This window comes from Phalacrocorax aristotelis, chromosome 8 (assembly GCF_949628215.1).
Source record: "Phalacrocorax aristotelis chromosome 8, bGulAri2.1, whole genome shotgun sequence".
Taxonomy (NCBI): domain Eukaryota; kingdom Metazoa; phylum Chordata; class Aves; order Suliformes; family Phalacrocoracidae; genus Phalacrocorax; species Phalacrocorax aristotelis.
Genome location: NC_134283.1, coordinates 39,368,480 through 39,379,483, shown reverse-complemented (window position 1 = coordinate 39,379,483; position 11,004 = coordinate 39,368,480). Strand labels below are relative to the sequence as shown.

The 11,004-nt window shown below is 51.8% G+C and overlaps 1 long non-coding RNA gene across 1 annotated transcript; it reads left to right on the top strand.

Moving 5' to 3' along the window:
• The first annotated feature begins 285 nt into the window (after positions 1–285).
• On the top strand, positions 286–10,613 carry LOC142061510 (uncharacterized). Its single transcript, XR_012662140.1, has 3 exons — positions 286–508; positions 2,296–2,832; positions 9,343–10,613. It is a non-coding gene; the product is annotated as an uncharacterized LOC142061510 (long non-coding RNA).
• Positions 10,614–11,004: the final 391 nt, after the last annotated feature.

The following is an 11,004-nucleotide window of genomic DNA, read 5'->3' as shown; positions in this document are numbered from 1 at the left end:
TTTGGTGTTGCAAGGGAAGGCAATGAAGACCTGTCGGCAGAGAGTACCAGGATGTGCCACAGACTCACTTCCATCGTCCATGCCGAGTGGAGCCCCACTGGGAGGTGGGAGCTGCGCACTCTCCTCGGGAGGGCACGGGCTGAACCATGGCTCTCGTCATGGGTTGAGCTAGCGAGTCAGCGTGTCTCCTCCTCCCCCTCCATCCCTCTGCACAGAGCAGGCATTAGCTCATCTCAAGCCAATCAGTCTCCACCACATGCCGGATGGCTGATCTCATCCTTGGCTGGGGTGGCGGTGACTGAATCCGGAGTGGTGTGTGACTGCAGTCTCTGCAGGGCGGCCGTCGGGGCAGCTTGGGGAAAGGAGCCACCACGTCCCTGCGAGGCACAGGGAAGTGACCTCAAGCAAAACTGCCCACCAGACCTGAGCGGGTGATTTCATCAGAGCGTGCTGGGGGATGAGGTGAAGTCCTTGCTGATGTGCCCAGGGAACAGCCTCTCACTTCCAGGTCTGGCAGGAAGTTTCTCTCTCGGTTTCTGGGGTAGTATCACTGGTCTTGCATTCCCAGAGTGCCTACAGAGCCAGTGCCCCTTGCATCACAGATTCCTTATCCCTCCTAGTTTAATTAGTTAAGGAGATGGTGCTCTTCACAGGACTTCGCTGGGTCATGCTATCATCCACCAGGAATGTCCCAGGCCACCATAAGTCATTCTGAAGTTATTGCACTGGAGCCCCTTCTCCCCACCATGCGCTGCAAGGCATGGTGGCTTCCAGCCAAGGCAGGGCCCCAGCAAGTCCCTCCTCGTGGCCATGTCGCTCAGGAAGGAGCTGGGACTGCGGTGGATGGATTAACATAGACATGCCTTTCCATCGCCCTGGCTGAGAAGCCAAGCTTCAGCTTGGTGTTTGTGCAGAAGAAAGAGGTTGGTGGGAGTGGCAGTGAAAAAGGGTGGAGGGGATAGAGGGGAGACCATAGGAAATGGTTGGGTCTTTACTGGGGGATGGGGAAAGAGGACAGCAAGTTAATTTTTCTGTAGGGTAGAGCAGGGACGAGAGGTTAAATTACAACCTCATAAGTTCAGGTGTCTGTCGAGGGGGAATGAGCTGTTCCCAGAAGATGCTTTTCTCCCCTCGCTGGCCCCACACAAGTAGCTTAGACCAGATGTTTAACTTTTAGTCCAGTGCACTGGATCACATGTTGGGGATTGCACAGGCACTGGGAGATCAGGCATGGGCAGAGCAGGGAACGGCCCGCTCTCTTGCTTTACTCCGAGGTCTCCATTTTGCTCAGCTCAAGCAGAAGCCCTTTCAAAGTGGAGATTCATTTTCAAGTAGGAAAACAACTTGTGTTTTTCTGGTCTGGCCTGAAAAATCCTGGACCACCAACTCTTTGCCCTAGGAAAGACCTCTCCTCTCCCTCTCTGCTCTGTCTTGATTTGGGAAAAAAATTCTGTTCTACTCCAGCCCAGATCCTTTCTACCCTCTTCATCTTTGCATAGCAGTCTGTAAATGTTTCTCTATTAATCAGTTGCCTCAGCCCCAGATTTTCCTGCTCCCCTTTCAGATCCTCACTGTCTACCACTTCTCCTTCTGCTTGGTGCTGAGACCTGACTCCCAGTCATGCCTGACAGAGAAGCTGGTCTGGAACTTCCTTGCTCCAAGGGCATTATAAAGAGGTGCCATTGTGCAACGGAGTCTTGTACCAGGAATACAATCCTCATGATGATTATCTCGATACCATCCTCACTGAACCAGGGGAGCCAGAGCCAAAAGAAGAATTTAGAGCTAAACAGCTCTTGTTTACAGGAAGCCAGAGCACAGTGTCTGGGCTTGTACCAGTGTAGCAGGAGATATTGCTGTTGTCTCAGACTGCAAGATATTGATGGATGGTGTGTCCCTGAGATTTCCCAGGGACTTTGTGGGAGCATTTTCCCTCATTTCTGAAGCATCTTGCACAGCAGCCCAAGTGGAAAAGTGTTTGTTTTGGCTGAACTGGACAATCAAGCAAGGGTCATCAGCTTTATTGACTGTTATGTTTGGCCATGATCACTGCAGGCTTTGCACCTAGGCAGCACTCTTTGTGTGTTGGTATGGAGAAAGGTAGGGTCTCTTGTAAAGAGGGGTGGCCGTCAATGGGCACAGTACCAGTTGCCCAAATCTCTGTGAACTTGTGCTACTCAACAATTCCACTGTCCAAACTCCCACTGATTTCTCATAGGGTATCAAAGGATGGGTTAAAAACTTCTTTCCAGCAGTGAAGCTAATTTTAAGGGAGTGTTATTACCTTCCTTCCAGGTTTACAAAACCATGCTCCTACAGACAAAAAGCTGGTAGACTGCTCTGCAGGAATGGGTCAAAAGCATTATCTCCTGCTCCGGGACAAGGCAACAGAGAGAAAATCAAAATGGCTGACTGCTATCCAGCTGTGGCAAAAGGCTTGCCCACATCTGGCAGAGGGTGTTTTGCAATGGGAACAGCCTTCCTCAGCCCTCGGCACACAGCTGGGGGTGGCTGTTGCACCCACAAACAGGATGGTCCAGTTCCTGTAGAGGCAGAAGATCTGTTTGTCCAGTTTGATGAGTCAGAGAATGTTTACCAAGACCTTTTTGTGTCAGGAAATGCCTTTTGATCAAAACAAGAAGTTTAAAAAAAAAAAACGAGTGAAAAGTGAGAAAATGTGGATTGCAGAGGCATTTCCCCACCCCAAACAGCAAATCTGAGAGATGAGGGATACCGTCCAGCCCAGAGGGGACAGTCTACTTGGGATTCACCAGTGACCCACTGCCTGCATTTGGGCGAGCCACATTTGCTAACTGTCCATGGGAGTTAAAGGTAAGATTTTGCTCATCTTTGAATCACTTTGCCCAAACATTCAGAAAAATGTCCCAGTGGTTTCCCATTGGACTTGGGCTGCTGGTTTCTAACAGTCCTGGGCTCCTTCCCATCGTTGCTGGGGTGGGGGAATAAGAATATCTGACAGTCGTCTTGGTGAAGGGTAAACCACTTGTGAGAGAGCAGGAGGGGCAAGGCACCTCTAGGTGTTGAGCTGGGCCAGTGACATCTCCCAGATGTTTGCCATCTCCCAGTGTCTGCATCCTCCAAGGGAGGCAGGGGGATCTGTTAACCTCCTTTTCATTGGTGGGGAAACTGAGGCATGGAGGTGTTCAACTATACTTACAAATTTTTTAAGCCAAACAGGGATTAGGTGGGTGAGGGGGAGCAGAGAAATGGAGAAGGGGCCTGAGGACTAGGAGGTTTGGTGGGGCCAGAAGATGCAGGCTAACAAAGGGCTCCCTTGGGAGGGTGAGCTTGCCCAGCATCCTTTGCAAAGCCAAACCCTCTGTTTTGTTAGAGTTGGCGAAGGTGCTTGCCTTGTCACACTGTCCAGTGGATCCTTCCGGAGTGAGCTGGGAATGAGGAATCAACTCAGTCACTTGAGATGAAGGCTAGATACATTACTGGATAACAAATACAGTGTCTCTTCAGCATCCCCTGTAAACACAGCTTTCCTGGGTTGCCTTGAATGTGTGCAGGATGCGTGCAGTGAGACCATGCATGGGGAGTGGATGAAGGCATCAGGCATCCCTTCTTTGCCTGTAACACCAGGTGACATAGCCCTGAGAGTGCTGCAGAGCAGCCCCATGGTGCCAGGCCTTTGCCCACAATGCTGACCCTGCCCTAACGTTGTGGTGCCCTCTGGATTCCCCCAGAATGGAGGTTTCTCCATTTTCTGCTATGACAGGGCTGTCCACCGCTGATGTTGGGTTGGGGCTTTTGCTCTGAAGCAGCTTTGAGTCCCCACCCTTCCCTCCTTCCCCTGTCTCATACAGTTCGGGCATAACTGAGCAAGAGGAAGGGTCGACCTTCATTATAAATATGAAAGGCAGTCTGCCAGAAAGATAAACAGACAAAGGGCTGGGTGAGAGGTGTGGAGAATCCCTAAAGCTGAGGGGCTTTGCATTAATTATCATATTAAGTGTTTGAACGGCAAAAATACCCATCTCCATTTTCATGCGCATTCACTTTAAAAAAAAATTAAAATCCTGCTTAATTGCTCCACTGTTGTGGTTTAACCCCAGTCAGCAGCCAAGCACCACCCAGCCACTCGCTCACCCTGCCCCCCCCGCTGGGATGGGGGAGAGAACGTGAAGAGCAAAAGTAAGAAAACTTGTGGGTTGAGATAAGAACAGTTTAATAATTGAAATAAAATAAAATAAAACTAACAATAAATTGTAATGAAAAAGAAAACAATGAGAGAGAGAGAGAGAGACAGAGAGGAACAAAACCCAGGAAAAACAAGTGATGCAACTGCTCACCACCTGCCGATTGATGTCCAGCCTGTCCCTAGGCAGCGATTGCTGCACCCTGGCCAGCTCCCCCCAGTTTATATACTGGGCATGACGTCACATGGTATGGAATATCCCCTTGGCCAGTTGGGGTCAGCTGTCCTGGCTGTACCAGCTTCTCGTCCACCTCCTCGCTGGCAGAGCATGGAAAGCAGAAAAGTCCTTAACTTAGTATAAACACTGCTTAGCAACAACTAAAACATCAGTGTGTTACCAACATTATTCTCATGCTAAATCCAAAACACAGCTCTGTACCAGCTACTGGGAAGAAAATTAACTCTATCCCAGCCAAAATGAGGACATCCACTTAATTAATTAAAGGATTATAGCAAAGACTGAAGGAAAAAAAGTGAAGTATGATGGGTAGTTCTGGCATCCTGCTCCAAAACACCCACGAGTGTTTTGGAGGTAGCACAGGACACAAACGTGAGTCCTCTGCCTGGCGCTTCTGCTCCATTCCCAGCAGTGCGGGCTGAACCCTGGTGCCCCGGAGCTTGAGCAACCTTCACCACTGGTGACCGTGGGTGTCAGGAGGGCAGCCCCCAGCACTGCTCCTTGCTCAGCAGATGCAAATCACTCTCCAACCTCTTTGCTTGGCTGCCTATTTGACAGATGCTCCTGACCTGTTGACAGTACCCAGTACCAAGCTGTCCCATAAACCAGGGCTTTCTCATTGTTTCATAACAGCTGAAATGCTGCAGCAGGAGGCAATGTTGATTTTTGCAAAATGTCATCTGCATTAATTTGCACTGAGCTTTAAAAGTAAACCTGGGAGGCTAGTTTATCTCTCAAGCCCATTTTTATTTGAGTTCCCGAAGTTTAGAGGTCAGGTTGATGTATGCCATGCTGATGTGGGTCTGCCTGCATCGCCTCTGGGCAGGGATCGTGCTGGCAGAGAAAGGGTATGGGGAAATGGTGCTGGTGGCTGGTGCAAGTGGGGATTTTGCTGCCTCATAAAGGGGAGGGGAGCAGCTGGCAGGAGGTTGACGGTAGGAGAGGAGATTGTCCATTGCTTCTGAGAGTGCTTTGGTGTGACCAAAGCTAGGCTGAAGCTGTGACTTTGGAGCCAAAGGATAAGGGTAAGTCCAACTCAGAGGAACTAGCTGGCCCAAGGGGTAGAGGAAGGTGCTGCTGTGAGCAAGGGGTGCAGGGGATCTCCCAGGGTAAAGAAATAGGAATGGTCCTCTGTAGCTGGACCAAGTGTGTGAAACCAGCTTTAAGCTATTACCTTGTCCTGGAGAAGGTTTCATGGGTAAACAGCCCTGAGGGACTGTGTTTGGGGGTGAGGCATTTGGGACGCTGTTGTAGGGTCTCTGAAATCAGATCACACCCCACTGAGCAGTTTATTTGCTAAAAAGAGGTGGAGGCTGCCTTCTGTTCTGCTCCTTGTGGCTTGGCAAAGGGCTTGGCCTTAGGAAGTGAGCCCATGCATGAGGAGGCCAGGACAGCATGGCAGTCCTTGGTGTGGGCTTCCTGTGCTGCCTGAAGTACATTGCCTTCCCAAATCAAGCTCCTGCGGGGCCTGAGATCACCATTTCAACACTGCCTCTTCCTAGCTGCCAGTGTGCCCTGAGCCAAGATGGGCTGGGGAGGGGGAGCGACGTATTGCAACCTGTTCCGTCCAGCACTGACTGAGTACAGATGGGTCCTGAGCAATAGCGAGGGTTATTTGGAAGCCAGGGTTTGGCCTGAAAGGGGAGCGGAGCTCCCCACTGCTCTGGGGTGCCCTCAAATCAATGTGCAACACCTGGAGCAGCTGGCGGGGCTCAGGCCCTCTGCATAGCATCCCAGGTTCAGCCAACTGGCCTGGCTTTTCCTCCCTTCTTTCCTTGATTGACTGTCTCTGATCTTATCACTGACCATGGGTGGTAGCAGGTACCTCACAAAAAAGCCAGACTGGAGCAGCAGACCTGGGGGGGGGGTTGGGGCGGGAAGAGAAACAGCAAATAATCCTTGAAACAATGTCCCTTTTCAGGCTCCTGGCAGAAAAAATCAGTCCTCCCTGGGTGGCTCAGCCTAGCAGCAGTTCTGCCTAATCCAGCCCAAGTCAGGGCAAATCTGTGGATTGTGGGGTGACATGAGATGCTTCTGCAGCCTGTCAGGGAGCTAATGTGGCTTCTTGTGGCTCTGGAGGAGGCTGGGAGAAAGGGGCAGGTGATGTGTTTGCACGTGCAGTCACATCTCCATGGGCAGGCAGGAGCACTTGGGAGGGGTGGGCACGTTCTGCTCTGAGGGAAGCCCCTGTGGGGGGATGCTGGCAGTTGATACAGGGTGGGGATCAGGGTGCAGTAAGGAATAAGGCTCAATGGTCATCCATTGCTGGGTGGGAAGAGGGCTGACTACTTGTTCGTGGGTCAGTCTTGGTCCCCTGGTGCTGGAGCCAAGGCAGAGCCTGCCCCCAGCCCCTCCCAGTCCCAGTTCTGCTGCTGGTCTTATGCTCTGGACAAAGCTATTGTCTGCAGAACAGCTACCCTCACCTGTGGGCAAAACATAAGTGCTATTTCAAGGGTATCAGGGTCTGAATAATTCTATTTCCTCTGAGCAGAGGAAGAAACAGCATGATAGTGCTCTCTGGAGCTGTTTGCAATAGTGCCGCTCAGATTACAGGGGGGTATGTGTGTGCAGAGATTTAATTTCAGGAGTTGTCAGCAATGCATGTTGACTGGGGACTTCTTTTTGCAAGTGGATCTTGTGCTGTTTTGGATATGATACTCATTGTTTGAAATGCTCTCCTGCAGTTTTTCCCCTACCAACTTTTATCTGTCTCCGCCATCATAAATATTGTCTCATTTTCTCCTTCAAATGGGTCTTGGAATGAACGCTGTGGGCTGTCTTGTACCCCAGCCTGGGGAATTCAGATTTTATTTGCAACATGCCAGGGAATTTTGTTTTCCAGTAACGACTTGTACTGTAATTGTGAACTTCCTCTTACAACAGAGATCTACTTTCCTGCTTCCCTGGTGAACACTTGCTTTGGGACTGGAGGCTGGAGCAGTGCTGGTGTCTTTCAGTGAGTTTTCTAAAGTCCCACTGAAATCCCCAGAGTTTTAGCTAAGCTGCTGCAGGACAACAGGGACCTGGACACCTTTTGCTGCATGACTTCTGGAAAGGGAGATGCAGGAAGGGTCATCGCAGATGGACCTGGCCCACAGGGAGGATGGAGGGAAGGAGAGTCCCCTATTACCTCCTCCACCCTCTGCCTTACCTCCCCAGCTCCTGTTTTCAACTTCCTTTGCATCCTTTTGACAAGCTCTGACCCACAGCCTCGCCCTGGGCCACCTCCTCCTAAACGGGGATGAAAGCCAAGCTCACACCTATGGTGCTGGCAGGGAGGACAGCATTGCCCTGTCGCCTGCCCTGCACGCTGCCTGCCTGACTTGTGCCTGCCAGTGTCGTCTGACGGCCACAATTAGGGCGGGAGAGGAGAGTTTGCTTAGCCTACTCCTTCCAGACCCCAGGGTGGTGAAAGTTGGTTTTTAAAGGCAGCAAGATAGGGCTGGGGAGGGGATCGAAGGCCTCCTGCCTGCCTACAGAAGCAGTTGGTGATGCAAAGCCAGGGCTGCGCTCTCCAAGGCGATGCTCAGCTCTGCACAGCAGGCACACCTTGGCCTCCCAGCCCTGCTAGTGGTTCCCCCCGACCGCGGTGCTGGCTCCAGACCTGCTGCTCCCAGCGCTGCTCCCCATGGGGGGAAAGCTCTGGGCTACACTGAGGACAGACATCCCTCTGTCACCAACCTTTTCTCCTACGTCAGGGCCCACAGGGAGGTGGCTGTGGCCCATGGCAGCAGGGGGCTCTTTGGCACCCAGGTGTGCTGCTTCCAGAGGCAGAGCTGCAGAAATTGCATTACCATTAAAATGCAGCTTGCACCGCCTGGCAAGCGTGAAGCAGCCTCTGTTCCCACGGACTCATTTACCTGCTTGGAAGTGGAAAGTGTTCAGTACCTGGCGGGCTCTGCTGAGCTAATTAATTTATTTAATAATGATGCTTAGCTGCTCTCCAGGCCTAGCTGCTTTGCATCCCAAAAGGTGATGATTTTTTTTAGAAATTCCCAGTGGAGATACACCTGGTTTATTTATATAGATAGAATTTTTCATTTTGTTCCCCATTTTGTACATCACCTTGCACAACAGGGCTCTGGCTCCGTACCCCTGCCCTGACATGCTGTTGTCATACATATGAGGACTCCCACCGGTCTGGGGACATGCCTGCTCACTGCTTCTTAAATGCTGTGGGCTCTGCCCTATGGCAGAATAAGTCCTAGGGCCCTGTGGAACAAGGAGCTGTAGCTTAAGCTAATGACTCAGCCTAATCAACCTGAAATCTTCCAAGGACTGCAGTTGCTAAAGGGACACAGGGTTTTTAAAGGCAGCACACTCAGCTGCTAGCCTGAGTGTGAATGATTTGTGGGCACTCTGTTTCGCTCCTTCAGTCCCCACGAAGAAATCCAGCTGGCCTGGAGGGGTGCAGGAGGACAGCCTGACAGCTTTCCACCATGACTGTTGTCATCTCAGCATCAGTGCTCCAAGATGACACCTTCCCCACAGGGACCAGACTGTGCCCAGACTAGGGACATGCATTTCCTAGCAGGGATTAGGAAAGCCTTCTCACCTTAAGGGTAACCTCTGCCCATTTTTCCTGCTGCCCCTGGCAAAGCTGTTAGGATAGTTGATTTCAGCAAGCTTGTGTCTTGTTGCAACACTAAATGGAAATGCTGATCAAGGCTGCCTTGCCTTCAGGGACAAGCAAGAAAACATGGGTGTGGGAAAAAGTCTGTTATCCTGTAGGGCAGGTGCAGGGCATGCAACTGGAATTACCCAAAGCAAGGCCCGTGGAGGCATCCAGGTGCCGGGGACGTTGGCTCACTGCTGGGGCATGGCTGCAGGCCTTACCCTTGATGCCCCAGGGACTGTGGAGGGGCGGAGAAGAAGGTGCCATTGGCTGGTTTGTCCAGAGCCCATCCAGTGCTGCAGCCTAGTGTGGGTGTGTCTCTTCCAGAGCCTGGCTCCGTGGCAGAGTTCAGCAAGATGCACCCTGGCGTCACCCAGCCCAAACCTTATGTGACCATCCTGTTTGTGTGGGGACTTCTGTGGGTAGATTCCATCCTGAAAGAGAAGAAAGAGCTCTCAGCACTGTGGCTGGAGGAGGATCTTTTCCACTGAGCTCAGCTGGGACTCTGATGCACAAACCTCATTAGCCTAACAAGGTGTGTTGCTCCCAAGGCAGGCTCGCTGGCCCGATGCCGTTCCCTATGCTTTCTCACTGCTCTGCACAAGTTTGCTCTCCTCTTCACCCTGGGATAGACCTGGGTGTTTCCGTGACTTGCACCCCTGGTTTGTGCCCCGGCGGGTTGCTCTCCTCCTTGTGTTCCTGATTCCTACCCCAAATTGCATTTTTCTCTGCCGGTGAGTGACGCATTGTACTGTTGCAATACTCACCTTGCCACGACCTCTGTGGGAGCCATGTCCCTGCATGCAGGAGCTCATCTGGGGCTCAGTGATTCAGCTGGGATCAGAGGACTTGCGCCTCTTCCCTGTGCCCAGCTGTGTGTATCCAAGAAAGCATTTCTACCTGGTGGGGAGTGAATCACCCAGGAGTGGCTTACCCAGCCCTGCCTGCTGCCAGCAGGAAGGGGAACAAGAGGAGAGAAGGCGGCGAACGCAGCTGGGAATTCACTGGCAAGAAAACCTTCCTCCTGCACTTGGGACGAGGGCCGCTTTGCAATGCAATGCTCAGGTTTTGGGTTGCAGAGGAAAAAGAGTCAAGTGGAGATGTGGTGTTTGCTTGCTCTTGTATAGGCTTGCAGGCCACCCCGGCATCTGTCCTCCTGGAGCAGAGAGCAGCTGGTGCCTGCCCTGCTCCGACTGCATGAGCTGCAGCTTGTCTCTGGCCCGGTGGCTTGTTCTCTGCTGATGCTTCAGGCAAGCTGGGACACGGCCACCGAGGAGAGGACGTCCGCTTTGTCATGCGTTGAGCTGATGCTGGGCTTATCTCTCTGCTGATTCCCACAGCCACTCTCTGGAGCTAGAGGCTGGGGATTTTCCAAGCTGGGGAGCTGGTATGGGACCATCCTGACTGCTCAGCTGTCGTCTCTGATGGGCAGTGGGTGGCATTTTGAGTGGAGGGAACAAGCTTTCATTGTGTTCTTTCTGCTGTGTTATTTAATTTGCTGTGGTCTGCATTTGCTGTACAGTGGCCCAGAGCAGTTAAGGACATCTAATTTAAGAACTACCAGAATAAATATAAGTTGTGGCAATGACATCAGTTTTAAAAGAAAGCTACTTGCTGAGTCTTTCTCTTTGACCTGTCTGTTTTGGTGCACTCTGTAGCACGGCGAGTATTACTCACTTGGAGCAAAATAATTTTTGCACTACTGGGTCCTGGCAGAAGGGAGCTGGGAGCTGAGGGTAAGGCTGCTTTGGGCTCCCCAACAAGCTGATGTGATGGATGAGTCTGGTGAGCATGTGCTTGGATGGGACTGGGGGGATGGGAAGTCCCTATCAGGTCAGAGCAGCCTTATGGCCAATAATCAAACAGCCTCCTGCCCTGGGAGCACATGGAGAAAAGGCAGTACTGGTGCATGGACCCAGGTGTTGGGGACTGCAGTCAGCCCACCCAAGCGCTGTCCCATGCGGAGCTGTGCTCTGAGGTGCCTCTCAG